The sequence below is a fragment of the Macaca nemestrina genome, chromosome 15, assembly GCF_043159975.1.
Source record: "Macaca nemestrina isolate mMacNem1 chromosome 15, mMacNem.hap1, whole genome shotgun sequence".
NCBI lineage: Eukaryota > Metazoa > Chordata > Mammalia > Primates > Cercopithecidae > Macaca > Macaca nemestrina.
The window spans coordinates 112,403,509-112,418,627 of record NC_092139.1 but is presented as its reverse complement, the minus strand read 5'-3'; the positions used below and the strand labels follow the sequence as shown (position 1 = coordinate 112,418,627).

Sequence of the window (15,119 nt, the reverse complement as noted above, 5' to 3'; positions counted from 1 at the left end):
CCACAGCATCCCCTCCACATCTGCCTCCCTGTGGCTGGGCTTCTTTCTCCTGGCTGCCCTCCAGGCTGTGGCCACAGGGACCTCTGAACAGGGCAGTTTGCCAACATCACCTCCTGCCTCAGCCCTGCGTGAGTCCCACAGCCCCCTCTGCACAGCCACACAAGGCACAGGTGTCCCCCTGGGGCTCAGTGGCTGCTCTTTCCCAGCAAGGCCCCTGGTCCCATAAGGCTGGAAAACACAGAGTGAAACAGAGTTCAGCAGCCACCCTTGCTTCCACAGAGCTGTGCCTGCACTGTCTGCTGGATTCCCCAAAAAGGGATGTTTCCCAAACTTTTTTTTCTTCTTTGAGATGAAGTGTCACTCTTGTTGCCCAGGCTGGAGTGCAGTGGTGCAATTTTGGCTCACTGCAACCTCTGTCTTCTGGTTTCCAGCGATTCTCCTGCCTCAGCCTCCTGAGTAGCTGGGATTACAGGTGCCCACCACCATGCCCAGCTAATTTTTGTATTTTTAGTAGAGATGGGGTTTCTACTATGTCGCCCAGGCCAGTCTCAAACTGCTGACCTCATGATCCACCTGCCTCAGCCTCCCAAAGTTCTGGGATTACAGGCATGAGCCACTGCACCCGGCCTCCCAAACTATTTTTTAACTAACATTTTGCAGAGCACTTCCCTGAGTTCCCAGGAATCCAGTCCAAGGAAGGCTGGCCCTCCGGGTGAACAGCCACCATCCTGCAGATTCCTACTATGTGGTAAGCACATGCTGAGCCCTTCATGGGCTGGTGTCAGTTGAGCCTCACATAGAGGCCAGGAGAGGAGGATCAGCACTCCAGCTCTACAGATGCCGGGGCCGAGAACAGACTCAGCAACCACTGGTGGCACGGTAGGGTGAGGAAGGAAGAACCGCTGCAGTGCTACCCTGGCAGACAATCGTGGCCCTGGAATGCCAGGGTCCAGTGAGAGCTGCCGGGATGCACGAATGTGGAGACCACATTGTAGTCCGACCCTGCTCTGTCTGGGTCCTGCAGCCTGTGCCCCAGCACTGCCCTGCCCTGCCCCAGGCTCTCAAACCCCATCTTGGCTCCCTCCTCTGTCACACACTGCCACCACTGTGTCACCTTGAGTTCCTGGCAGGGGACTCTGAGCCTCTAAGCAGGCACCTAGGCTCTGGCAGGGAGCCAGGAACATGCCCTGGTGTGTGTGGGGGAGTCTGAGACCAGGTGTCCATCCCTTATCCTCCCAACCAGGGGATCTGTGGCTCAGGGAGATGTCCCAGCCCGCTTGCCGTGGTGGGCAGGCACGGGAAGACGCAGCAGCTCCCATGGGGCAGTCAGGCACCCAGGGTGGGGAGGGCAAAGGCTGGTGAGCCCTGCTGTGGGACCTCCATGGAGGCAGTGCTGCCACGGCTGCGGCTCTGGGATGCCCACCTCCTGGCTGGGCTGTGGCGGGACCCCTTGCTGCCCCACCAGGCGGGGACCAGCCCTCCTGTTAGGTTCAGACGCTCACTTCTGTCCTTATCCCCCATCCTTCCCCATCCCACCTTTCCTTCTACTAAACGTGCACTTTAGGGTGGGGGAGGGACATGCCATTCCAGGGGCTGTGCTCAGCATTTTCTATACTTCCTCACAGGAAGCCACAGGGCAGGTGCCCTTCATCTCAAAGATGAAGTATCTGAGACTCAGAGAGGTAGAGCAAACTGTCAAAAGTTGCACAGCTGGATAGTGGTGGAGCTGGGACTTGAACCCTGGACCCTGTGACCCTAAAGGGCCACATCAGTATCTGTGCCCTACGGCCCCGAGCAGCCTCATCCTGAGAAAAGTTTGTTGACTGAATAAAGTAGAAAGCCCCAAATCACAGCAGCTCCCAGGAGGGACCTGACATCAGTGCTCCCCCCACCAAACCCACTCACTCAGGCTGAGGTCCCTCCCTCCTTGTGGGTCTCTCGTCCTCCTACTCACCTTCCTCCAAGTCTCCAGCCACACTACACTCACCCTCGCCCACACACCTGCCTCCCTCGCAGCCACCCTTCAGCACAGTGGCACCGGTACAAGCCCTCAGGCTGGGCTGGGGTCTTCTCCGGGCTTCCTGAGCCCCAGGCTTCCCTCTGCGAAAGTTCCAATCACACCATGGCTCTATGTCTTCTGACCAGCCTCCCCTATCAGACTAAATGTCCCAGAGGGGAGAGGCTGAGTCTTTTTTTTTTTTTTTTTTTTTGAGAGGGAGTTTCGCTCTTGTTGCCTAGGCAGCAATAGGGTGATCTCGGCTCACTGCAACCTCCACCTCCTGGGTTCAAGCGCTTCTCCTCCCTCAGCCTCCTGAGTAGCTGGGATTACAGGCATGCGCCACAATGCCTAGCTAATTTTTTTTGTATTTTTAGTAGAGATGCGGTTTCCCCATGTTGGTCAGGCTGGTGTCGGACTCCTGACCTCAGGTGATCCACCCGCCTCGGCCTCCCAAGGTGCTGGGATTACAGGCATGAGCCACCGCGCCCGGCCGAGGCTGTCTTTATGGCAGTGGCCCCCCAGTGTTACTGGGCTCTCAATGCACGCTCAAAGTCACTGAAGGGACTCTAAACATTTGAAAAATACAAAAAAAATGGAAAAAGAAACAAACCACCAGAGAAATTACCGCTCCCCATCTTGGTACATTTCATTTGGGTCTTTTTTCTGTCTGTCTGTGTGTTTCTGGGACACCAGGGTGAGCATCCTAAGAACACAAGCCTGCTTCTGCCCACCTCCCTCACAGGAATAAATGCTGCATTTGCAGAATGGACCTGGGGCGGCCCCAGGTATCCTCTGAGGCCTAGGAGAGGGGGCAGTCACTCAGGGTCACTCAGCTACAAGGGGAGAGGCCTAGACTTGAAGGCCAGTGCTCCTGACCCCCCAGGGCACTGACTCCCATGGCAGTCGCTTTCAAGGCCCCAGAAATCTTAATTTTCCACTGTCCGTCTGACCATCCATCATCCTGGAAGGCCAGGAAACCAGAGGCCCCGCCTGCACAGACGGTTCACAGAAGCAGCGAGTGCCCCACCCGCGTGCACCTGCAGGCTTCCTCCTGTCCCCTAAGGCAGGTGCCTCCTGTCCCCTAAAGCATTTCTGTCACTCACTCATGCTCTCAATTCATCGAATGCTGCTGGGGTCCCACTCTGGGCCAGCCTCCAGCTGAGCCCTGGGACCCAGAGATGAATCACACAAAGCAGCCCCAGGCTGTCGGGGAGACCTGGGAACAGGGCAGAGAAGCTCTGTATGACAAGTGCTGGCCCAAAGGCATGAGCAGAGCCCGGGTTGAGATGGCGCTGGGAGGGCCGTGGGTCTGCCCGGCCTGGGGTGAACAGGAGGCGGCCAGGAAGGATTTCTAGAGGAGGATGCCTTCCAGCAGCCGCTTAAAGAACCAGCAGGCAGGGCGCGGTGGCTCACACCTGTAATTCCAGCACTTTGGGAGGCCGAGGCAGGTGGATCACCTAAGGTCAGGAGTTCCAGACCAGCCTGGCCAACATGGTGAAACTCCATCTCTATAAAAATACAAAAGTAAGCCAGGTGTGGTGGCATGCGCCTGTAATCCCAGCTACTCGGGAGGCTGGGGCAGGAGAATCGCTGGAGGCGGAGGTTGCAGTGAGCCGAGATTGCACCATTGCACTCCAGCCTGAACAACAAAGGTGAAACTCCATCTGAAAAAAAAAAAAGAGCCAGCAGAAGCCCAGCAGGTGAAGGATGGCAGGAAAATCGGACTAGGCATAGGAACAGCAGGAGGAAGGCCTAGAGGACAGAAGGCTGAGAGTGAGCAGGAAGAGACTGCGTGTCCGGGCAGGTGGTGAGCGGGTGCAACAAGGGCCCAGCCCAGAACTGGGCGTCGGAGATGACCCGACCACCCACAGGGTTCCCATCAAGAGCCTGCATGCAGCCCGCTCCCTCTCACAGCTGCTGCATGCGTGGCTCTGGGGACCAGCACTTCCCTTCAGAATTCTGAGCACCTTAGGCAAAACTTCCACCTTAAAACCAGCCTGTCCTTAAGGCCCCCAGCACCAGCTCACGGTTATTTCCTGGATGAGCCAATGCAAAGCCTGCCAGGGCCTACTCTGGAAACTGGAGCTGGTGCAAAGGCTGATCTGTGTCCGCAGGCTTTGGTGGATGTGAGGCCGTGATAAAGAATAAGAACACAGGTGTGATCCTTGCTTGCTCAGAGAAAAAGCCAAGTTTATCCCGAATTCACAAATCAGAGACTGAGGCTCAGAAAGGCGAAGCAACCTGCCCGAGGTCACACAGCAGGTGACCAGGCCCAGGCACTAAGCCCACCCCTCTGACTCCCCTCACCATGGCATAAGCTCCCCTAGGGCAGGTCCATCTGATACGTCCCCCACTGGTCCCTGGAGCCTCGAGTGCTGGCCCCTGGCCAGGGCACCCAGAATGCTTTTTATGAATGAGTGAACAAAAGAATCTGAACCCCCTGCTCTTTGTCCCACCCCACGCAGCAGTAGGAAGAAGCCATCTGCTACTGTTTTTTGTTATTGCTGCTACTCTAAAAATCAAAAGCACAAACCCGAAGTCACAGCACTGTGTCACATCAGGGTGGACAGACACCCCAGTCCTGATTCAGGGCTGAAACGGAGTGGGGCTCCTCCGGGGCAGGGGCACACAGCAGGGTCTTGGAGTCAGACAGACCAGGGCCAAATCTCCACTCAGCCGCTAAGGGCTATGAAACCCGACACACCGCGCCCCGTCTCCATGCCTAGGCATCCCCACGTCTAAAACCAGACGCAAAGAGTACCTACCTTGCTGGGTGCTGAGAGGACTCAGGAGGTGGGATGCCGCCAGGGTGGGCACAGGTGGAATCCCAGCCCACGGGTGTCCTTTGCCCTGCGACCTTGGCTGAGGTCTGCACCCTCCTGGGGGTGAGCTCGGAAACCCTGCTCAGCACTAAGCACGCTGGATGCCTGGCCTTATGGGCAGCCGAATGGCTTACACATTAGGAAGCGTTCACATGGCCAAAGGGCAGAGGGGGCCCAGGAGCCTGAGGGCAGGTGGCTCACTGGGCTCCCCCATGACTCAGCAGAACTCAGGCTGCAGGCTCGGGTGGGAGCTGCCCCCGACTGCACCCTGTGCAGGGAAGCCCAGCTGCTGGCTGATAAATATTTTATCACTGCTCACAGAGCAGTCCCCAGGAAGGCGCCTGCAGCCTCCAAGCCCACAGAGCACCCCTTCCTGCCCGGACAGAAGGAACTGGCCGGGGCCAAGGTGCAGGATGGGGTCAGGAGCCCAGACAGCTCATTCCTGCCCTGCGACTACAGGTCAGCTCAGCACATACCCCTGAGCCCCACCCACACTCTACTCCACCCCATTTTGGGTGTTGAGCTCAGACTGCTATGCCCCTTGGACAGCCCCCCTCCTCCTCTTCACCCCACCTAGAACACCAGCCCTCTGCCTGTTGGCCCAGTCAAACCCTCCATCCTGCTGGCCCAGGGCCATTGCCACCTCCTTTAGGAAGCATTCCTGGATCCTCCCTTTCTGCTGTGTGACTGTGGGGAGGCCCATCACACTCTCTGAGCCAGTTTCTCTTCTCTTTTCTCTCTTCTCTTCTCTTCTTTCTTTTTTTCTTTTTCTTTTCTTTTCTTTTTTTTTTTTTTTTTTGAGACAGGGTCTCACTCTGTTGCCCAGGCTGAAAAGCAGTGGTGCAATCACAGTTCACTGCAGCCTTGACCTCCCGGACTCAGGTGGCCCTCCCACCTCAGCCTCCCGAGTAGCTAAGACCACAAGTGCACGCCACCATGCCTGGCTCACTCATTTTTTCTTTTTCTTTCTTTTTTTTTTTTTTTTTTTGAGACGGAGTCTCGCTGTGTCGCCCAGGCTGGAGTACAGTGGCCGGATCTCAGCTCACCGCAAGCCCCACCTCCCGGGTTTACGCCATTCTCCTGCCTCAGCCTCCCGAGTAGCTGGGACTACAGGCGCCCGCCACCTCGCCCGGCTAGTTTTTTGTATTTTTTAGTAGAGACGGGGTTTCACCGTGTTAGTCAGGATGGTCTCGATCTCCTGACCTCGTGATCCGCCCGTCTCGGCCTCCCAAAGTGCTGGGATTACAGGCTTGAGCCACCGCGCCCGGCCATCATTTTTTCATATTTTTAGTAGAGACTGGGTCTTGCTATGTTGCCCAGGCTTGGCTTAAACTCCTGGGCCCAAGCGATCTGCCCGCCTTGACCTCCTAAAGTGCTGGGGTTACTGACGCGAGCCACTGCGCCCAGCCTTCTCTTCTGTTTTTGATTTTTCTTTTTCCCTTCACTTTTCCAGGTTCAGTAACTTGCCCATCTGAGCCAGTTTCTACAAGGGAGCTAAGGATCTCTGCTCATGGGGGACAAAATGAGAGTATGCGAATCAAGTTCTCCCAGCACCTCACCCACACAGAGACTCATTCTATTCGGGGGAAACCGAACATCAGGAATCAAATCATAAACATGACTGAGCGTGGCTAGGAGTGGGGCACAGGACTGCACAGAATCTGGCTCCTGTCTGTAAGAATCCACAATTTAATTAGGATATGTGACCTAAATAATAATAACAACAACAGTAACAATGGCCACCGAGTTTTAAGCCCCGCCACATGCCAGACACTTCACATCCCATCTCCTCGTTTACTCCTCCCAGAAGCCCTAGGACGTGGGTTGCTTCTTGCTCCCATTTGACAGCAGAGCAGGAAACTGAGATACAGAGAGGGTGAGAGCCCTGCCTGGGGTCACACAGCTTTTCACATCATCGGGCACGTGGAGGCCCCGCTGAAAGGGGAGCTCCAAGACAAATGACGGAACTTCCATGGGACAGATACTGTGCAGCTCCTAAAAACCCATCAGGACTGCTCACGAGCTCCTGGGCTGCTTAGGGACAGGGAAGATGCTCACGATATTACATCTAGTGAAAAAAGCAGAACCGGTCAGACGCGGTGGCTCATGCCTGTAATCCCAGCACTTTGGGAGGCCAAGGCAGGAGGATGGTTTGAGCCTAGGAGTTCAAAACCAGCTTGGGCAACATGACAAAACCCCATTTCTTTTTTTTTTTTTTTTTTTTTTTGAGACAGCGTCTTGCTCTGTCACCCAGGCTGGAGTGCAGTGGCAAGATCTTGGCTCACTGCAACCTCTACCTCCCGGGTTCAAGCAATTCTCCTGCCTCAGCCTGCCGAGTAGCAGGGATTACAGGTGTCCGCCCCCACGCCTGGCTAATTTTTGTATTTTTTAGTAGAGACTGGGTTTCACTATGTTGGCCAGGCTGGTCTTGAACTCCTGACCTCAGGCGATCCACCCGCCTCGGCCTCCCAAAGTGCTAGGATTACAAGCGTGAGCCACCGCGCCCGGCTGCAAAACCTCATTTCTACTAAAAAAAAAAAAAAAAAGAAAAAAAAAAGAAAAAAAAGAAAAAGAAAACCAAAAAACCAAAACCCAAAAACAAATAAAAAAATTGGCAGGGTGTGGTGGTGCGTGCCTGTGGTCTCAGCTACCGGAATGTGGTGATTGTGCCACTGCACTCCAGCCTGGGTGAAAGAGCAAGGCACTGTCTAAAAAAGAAAAGAAAAGAAAAGAGCAGGATAGAGAACCGTAGAGCTGTAGGTGCGGTGCGGCAATGACACTACACAACAGGACTTCTACCTCAGAACAGATTGACAGGAAATGAATACGGTTCAGGGGGCGAGGCTGCAGGCAGAATCAGAGCCCGTTCTCCAGACTCTGTCCAATATGGTGATGTTGGTTTCATATTTAAAATTTCCCCTAGAAAGAGGATTTGTCCACCCCAAGGCTTTTTGAGCAGCTACTGTCTGTCCTGTTTGTTGAGCATTTTTCTCCTCTCTCAGCCTCAGGTTTGGCCTGCGGAAGGCATGAAGCAGAACATGGACCCACCCTCTCCCGGCCATAGGTAGATCTCCTGGCCCCTCCACCGCAGCAAGGCCGAAGCCACGCCCAGGATCTTCTCCCTGTCTTCCCTTTCCACATGGGATCTATTTACCAGGGACCATCACCGCCACCTACCCAAGCCCTAGACTAACAGTCGTAGGTGCTTAGAGAGTAGTGAGCTCCCCGTTACTGAGAATAATCAAGTAGGGAGCCATATGTCTACCCACCAAGAAGTGGCCACGACGGATGACTTTCTGTTCATCTAAATCAGACCCAAATGCCTTACCAGTGGGTGACCTTGGACAAGATACTGATATCTTTGTATCCTACCTTCCTGGTCTGTACAATGGGATCATGATAGAACAGTGACCTCAGAGGCCCTTCAGAGGGTTAAAAGAGGGCAAGTAGGTAAACTTCTAAGACGCCGTCCAGTGCCTCCCAAGAGCTGCCTATGCATTGGCCATTATTATTTGGCAGCTTTATCCTACTCACCTCAGGAGCTACGCAGGGCAGAAATCAAAATTCCTGTTTTGCAGATGAGAAAACTGAGGCATGGAGAGTAACACCCTCAGACTCAAAGGGGTTGTAAGCAGTGGAACCAGGGCCAGAACTCGGGTCTTCTGGCATTAAGTGGGAGCTGTGCCCCCAGGCTAGGTCCTCTCTCCCTTCATGTCTCTGGCCTGGGTTCTCTTCTAGGCATGAGGTGGATTGCTTTCGCTGGAGAAACTGCTTTTGCAACCCAGTGCAACCTTTAACCAACCCAGCAGATGGCACAGAAAGCATAGCCTTAAGAACTTTCCAGAAAATGAGCAGGACTCATGCTGGGGTCAGAGGAGCCCACCATGGTGGTTCCTGACGGCAAGGCTCTGTGGCAGTATTTCCAGACCTTCGAGCATGCTGTGTGGTGGGGTGGAGCATGCGGACCCAGGTTTGAGTTCCAGCCCTGCCCCCTTGCTGTGGCTCTGGGCAGTCACTGGTTCCCCCTGAGCCTCAGTTTGCCCATCTGTTAACTGGGCAGGGCCACGTCCACCTCGTGGGCTGGCTGGGAGGAGTAGGTGAGACGGTGCCTGGGGAGGTCTATGCACAGGGGCTGGCTGGCAGGACAGGAGCTCAGAAGACGGCAGGCAGCCCCTCCCTTCCAGAGGGGAGCCCACGCTTGGGGGTCAGAACTGAGGACAGCAATGCCCTCTGTGCCGAGATGAATCCGTGTGTTTTCTTGACATCTTTTATTTTATTTGTTTTTTTTGTTTGTTTGTTTGTTTTTTGAGACGGAGTCTCGCTCTGTCGCCCAGGCTGGAGTGCAGTGGCGCGATCTCGGCTCACTGCAAGCTCCACCTCCCGGGTTCACGCCATTCTCCTGCCTCAGCCTCCCGAGTAGCTGGGACTACAGGTGCCCACAACCGCGCCCGGCTAATTTTTTGTATTTTTAGTAGAGACGGGGTTTCACCGTGGTCTCGATCTCCTGACCTTGTGATCCGCCTGCCTCGGCCTCCCAAAGTGCTGGGATTACAGGCGTGAGCCACCGCGCCCGGCTTATTTTATTTGTTTATCTATTTATTTATTTTGAGATGGTGTCTCGCTCTGTCTTGCCCAGGCTAGAGTGCAGTAGCGTGATCTCAGCTCACTACAGCCTCTGCCTCCTGGGTTCAAGCAGTTCTCCTGTCTCAGCCTCCTGAGTAGCTGGGACTACAGGCATGTGCCACCATGCCCAGCTAATTTTGTATTTTTAGTAAAGACAGGGTTTCACCATGTTGGCCAGCCTGCTCTCAAACTCCTGACCTCAGGTGACCCACCTGCCTCAACCTCCCAAACTGCTGGGATTACAGGCATGAACCACCGTGCCTGGCCATCTTGACATCTTTTAAACAAGGACTTGGCCCTGCCCCATCCCCACTTACCCCAGCATGTGGGTATCGGTGTAACACAATAGCAAACTCCATTTCTGTCCCTACTCCTCTGGGGCAGGGGACAGAAGGGCACAGGTATCAGTTGGGGGCTTCCTTGTGCCAGGCCGAGTGAGCACTGTATTTATCTCCCTGCCTGGACTCTTAGGGCCACCCCAACATTAACATTAATACCAACACCACGGCTGATGCCAAGGCAGGGTTATCACAGGATCACGACACTACAAGACCACAGCACTACAAGACTATGCACCACAAGGCTATGTCACTAGAAGAGCACATCACTATAGGAAGACCACGTGGCTACAGAATGACATCACTACTTTCCACGACTCACAGGGAACACTCCTAACTGGGACTGTTCAAGCACCTGACATGAAGTCGCTTAACTCTCACAGCAGCCTACAGCCTAGAGTGCAGCAGGAATCACTATTTTATCGATGAAGAAGTGGAGGCAGACAGAGGTTAAGTAACTTGCTAAGACCTCCTGAGAGGTGGGACAGGATTCGAACCCACGCAGCTGGCTCCAGAACCCACCCCCTCAGTCACCTAAGCTGTTTATTCCAATCTGCACCTTGCAACGAGAGAACTGAAGCTCAGAGAGCTTAGGCAGTTTTCTCATGGCAGATGGCCCTGACTCTGGGATCCCTAACCTCTCCCCTCTCACTGGCTCCCGAAGGCTCCTCCTGCTCGGCCACCAGAAGCTGAGGGTCCGAGGGTCTGCGGTCAAGCCCCTGGGTAGCAGCAGCACCAGGGCTGCTCTCCGAGACTGAGTGTTTCTGAAGTCATCGAGAAATATGCAAATATGCTCACCAGACTTCCAAGCCCCTGTGCCACCACGTGCTCCCCAGCAAGATCCAATTTTAAGACATAAGAAAAAAGAGAGATGTGGTTAAAATAAAAAATGAGGGCTGTCTTGTCACCGAGAAGCCACCTGTTTGTTCAGCTAAACCATGTCTTCACAATGGCGCAAGATTCTGATTCACATTTCTTGCCTCTAATCCAAGAGATGGCTGGTCCTGTTCAGTGCTGGCCCCCTGCAGCCCCCCTGGGCTTCAGGATGAGGGTCTTGAAGCAGGATGCCCTGACCCTGCTGTTCGAGCCTGTGGGCGACCCACACCGCCCTCTGACCTGGATAGCACCGCATTCACACGGCATCAGTAGCCTGCCCATTTCTGCGTGGCTCTTTCTATCTTGAGAGGCCCTCCTCGCCATCTGCAGGGCCTGGGGAAGGTCTTCATGACTGAATGACTGAATGAATGAATGAATGACTCTCCTCCTCTACGGGAGTCTCATGAGAGCTCTGTTCTTCTCACACATGCCCCAAAAGATGGTTTTGTTCACATCCACAAACGTCCACAACTTGGGGTACCCGGAGAGCTCCTGGTGTTCCTCTTTCCTTGTCACCCGCCCCTCCTGGTGTCTGCACCCCTGACTTGCTGGGCGTGAGCAGGAAAGCTGGCACCACACCACACTGCCTGCCTCTGCCAGGCGGCTCTGTGTTACCATCCCCAGGCCTTTTAAGCCATCCATTAGAAACAAAAAACCCATTAGCTCACAAATGTTTCTGCACAGGCTGCTTTCCCTGCTGATGAAGAATTAAGTCCATGCGAGTGTCCCCACTGCCACCCAGTTAAAACAGCCAAGACACAGAAGTGCCAGCCATTCCCATGGCCGATCCACCCACACCATGGTGTGCTTGTGATGTGGGGCACCACACTTCTTTGGACCTCCCTGACTGCCTCTGTGGGTGGATGGGTGAAGGTAATATGATGATCCCAGTTTTCAGGTGAGTAACCCAAGGCCCAGAGAAGCAAAGTGACTTGTCCAGGGCCACACAGCCAGCCAGTGCTGGAGCTGGGATCCTGACCCAGGCCTGCTGGACTTCACAGCAATCCCCGCCCCACAATTTAAACAAAGGGCTCAGAATCCCAGACTGTTTGGCAGGGAAGGCCCCTGGGGAGGCCATAACCTCCTCTGACTGCTGGGGGACTTGGGCTCCAAGAGGGGAGTGGCTTGCCCAGGGACACAGCAAAGTTGTGGACCCCAGGGTGGGCCCTTCTTGGCCTCTTCGCTGCCTGCCAGCCAGAGGGAGGCAGATGACTTTGTCTCCCTCATCCAACGTTACCACCTAGCGCTGCTCACACCTGAATGTGCATCAGAATGACCATGGGGGACTTACAAAATGCAGATTCCTGGTGCCCCCTTACCAGGTCAGGACGGGGGCCAAGGAATTGGCATTTTATCAAGCACTGCCATCAAGGAGGATAATCTGGGGTCCGGGACCTCACTTGGAGAGTCCCAGCTTACCCCCAGGATTCTGGAGGCTGGCTCAGTGCAGAAAGCCTGAGAGGCCACAGGGAGGCGCCCTCCCACCTGCAGATCAATCCAGGGAATGGGACTCACCACCCACCCTCCCACCAAGAGCATCACTAATCACCTTGCAGCCAGGCCACACCACATGGTCCTCATGGCCTCTGTCCACACATGTCACTCCCACCCATGCCACTGGTAGGGAAGTGGAGGCCGCTTGGAGGAAGTGACCCAGTCGCTGGGACCACATCCTGTGACCTTTGGACCCGGGACCCTCCCCCAATCTTCTACCTTGGCTCTAGTGGAAAAAAATCTTAGAAAGCGTCAGGCTCTGTTCATGGGAACAGGGTCTAGAAATCCACATGATTAGGTCTGAGGCGCAGACCCGTGGCCAGGCAGACCTGGCCAGTGTCCCCACCTGCCAAGGGATGGTGAGGATGTCTCCCCAGGCTCTGACCTTACAGACTGCTAAGCGCTCCAGCCCTGGAGCCTCTGCCCTGGGGTCTGCCGGCTGCCTCCACCCGCCCCCACCCACTCTGCAGGGCCAGCTAACAGCCAGGAAGTGGTTGGAGGCACAGGCCAGGGGCCAGAGGGGTGGGGGCCACAGGCTGAGGCAGGACAGGGCTCTGAAAGGAAGGGTCCCCCATCCTCGACCATCTTTGTTTGCTCTATTAAGGGGGGCAATGGCGAGGGAGGCACGAGCTGCCATGGGGAGGGGGCGGCGTCGGGGAAGGAGATGGGGACACGGGGCAGCTGGACGGAGACCCACCCACAGAGACGCGGACAAACTCACAGATAGAGGGAAGGGGGCGGGGCGGGGGGCGCGCGAGAGAGGCTGGGAGAGAACGAGCTCGGGAGGTCCCGGGAGACTGGGGTGGGAGAGGCTGAACCTCCATCCAAGGGGGCCGCCCCTGCCCCGCAGATTCCGCCCGACCCCTACCCCATCCCAGGGCCCCGCAGTCGGAGTCGCGCGCGCGCACCTATGCGCGCACACACAAGCACACACACGCGCACACACATGCGCGCGCCGCTCCGCCGACACCGCCCCGGGGCCCCCCCTTCTGCAGGGGCGCGCGTCTGGCCCCCCAACCCCAGCCACCCGGTCCCCTCTCCGGCCGGGCCTCCGGACCCGTCGCCGCCGCTCACCTCGGTCCCCGCGCCGCCGCCGCCGCCGCGCAGAGCCGGAGCCGGAGCCCGGAGCCCGGAGCCCGGAGCCCGGAGCCGGGGGAGGGGGCCGCGGAGGCCCCGCCCCGCCCCGCTCCGCCGCGTCCCGCCCCTCGGGCCCGCGCGGGGGCGCCCGCAGCCGCTGCAGCCCCCAGGGACTCCGGGCGCTGCAGGAGAGACTCGCCCAAGTGCGGAAAGCTATCCGCGGGCACGCCCACTCGGGTGCGCTCGAACTGGGGGCTGGCGCTTGGGCCCCCTCCCGGCCTCCGCCCCTGAGCACTGCGCAGGCTGTGGGCGGCGCCCGCCGGGGCAGGGGGCGTCCCGGGTCACCCGGCGGCCCGGATCGGCCCGTGACGCCCTCAGCCTACCCCTCTGCGGGCCGCAAACGTCCAGAGAGCGCCCCCTCCCCAAGTCCCGGTCAGAGTGGGGCGCCAGAAGCCGGGAGGACAAATCAGACGGTCAGACTCAGTCCCTGTCCCGGGGATCGGGGTCCAGCCGCGGGCGGAGCGGGGAGGGAGGGGAAGACGAACGGGCCTGGCACCAAAAACAGCCCAGGGCTGTGGTTCTCAAAGTGTGGCCTCCGTCAGTGCGGAGTCCCTGAGCTCACCCCGGACCTACAGAAGCAAAAGTCGGGGTTGGGCCCACTATTTCAACAAGCCCTCTGGGTGGTTCCAGAGTTCTGTGAAGTTTGAGAAGAACTGCCCTGGTAGAAACATCCAGCACCCCACATCCTGCACCCCACAACCCACATCCCACACCCCAGTGTCTCGAAAAGGGTTTCTTTTCACTCTTCACTTAAACAGCCTCACCCTGTTTAAGTACCTCTCCGTTGATACGTGGCTGTGGTGGGGGCAGTGGGCCGGGGAGCAGTGGTGTCTGTCCCAGGAATCCCTGGCAGGATTGACAGTGAGTGCCTGGTAGAAGCCAAAAGGTCCTGTCCTAGGGGCCAGGCTGTGGGCATTCGGGTGGTGATGGTTATTGTCTTTTGGTGTGGTGATTGTTTTACTATTTTAGAATGCAATTGTGCAAGTATTTGTGTCCATATTCAATTGGAAAGCTTTTTTTGTTTGTTTTTCCTTCCATCATTGTGCTTGTTTGAAGCTAAGCCACTCGACCCCCAGAAACAGTGTTGACATGAGACAGGTCAGATGGCCAGCCTTCCTGGTGACCAGATTCCAGGACAGCAAGCGCCCGGCCAGACCCCAGGTGCTCTATTTGAAATCTATAGGGCCCTGGGAGTGAGCAGCTCTGCCTGGACAGCAGGATGGGGCATCCCAGAGGGAGGGGAGGGCATCTGGACAGAGGGTCCTAAAGTGTCTGGGTGGCATCTAGACTGGGCAGATAGTGCCTGGATCGAGTACTGGGGTGGGGCTGGAAACAGGGCCCTGGAGGTGCCAGAAGGAGGTGGACCTGTTCTGAACCCTGTGCTGCCAAGAGGGATGTCCTGGCCTTGGAGGGACCTTTGAGGTCATCTAATCCAGCCTCTTGGTGTGTGACCACTAGGACCTCCCCTACTTCTAGTTAAACTTTCTTTCTTTCTTTTTTTTTTTTTCTGAGACCGAGTCTTGCTCTGTTGCCCAGGCTGGAGTGCAGTGGTGCCATCTCTGCTTATTGCAACCTCCACCTCCTGGGTTCAAGCGATTCTCCTGCCTCAGCCTCCTGAGTAGCTGGGGCTACAGGTGCCTGCCACCATGCCCGACTAATTTTTGTATTTTTAGTAGAGACAGGGTTTCATTCTGTTGGCCAGGCTGGTCTTGAACTCCTGACCTCGGGTGATCCACCTGCCTGGGCCTCCCAAAGTCCTGGGATTACAGGCGTGAGCCACCATACCCGGCCTAAACTTTCTTATTTTGAGATAATCGTAGATTCACGTGC

The 15,119-nt window shown here is 56.3% G+C and overlaps 1 protein-coding gene across 3 annotated transcripts in view; it reads right to left on the bottom strand.

The window, feature by feature from the left end:
- LOC105464299 (proline rich 5) overlaps positions 1-13,306 on the bottom strand; it is a 68,762-nt gene extending 55,456 nt beyond the window's left edge. The window contains exon 1 of one of the 3 annotated variants that reach the window (XM_071080730.1): positions 13,227-13,306. The gene's annotated coding sequence lies outside the window, so the exon portion shown is untranslated. Of the gene's footprint in view, positions 1-4,764; positions 5,025-13,226 lie in introns of those variants that run through there. The other 2 variants (XM_011712050.3, XM_011712051.3) reach the window with 2 other exon arrangements.
- Between the last annotated feature and the right edge of the window lie 1,813 nt (positions 13,307-15,119).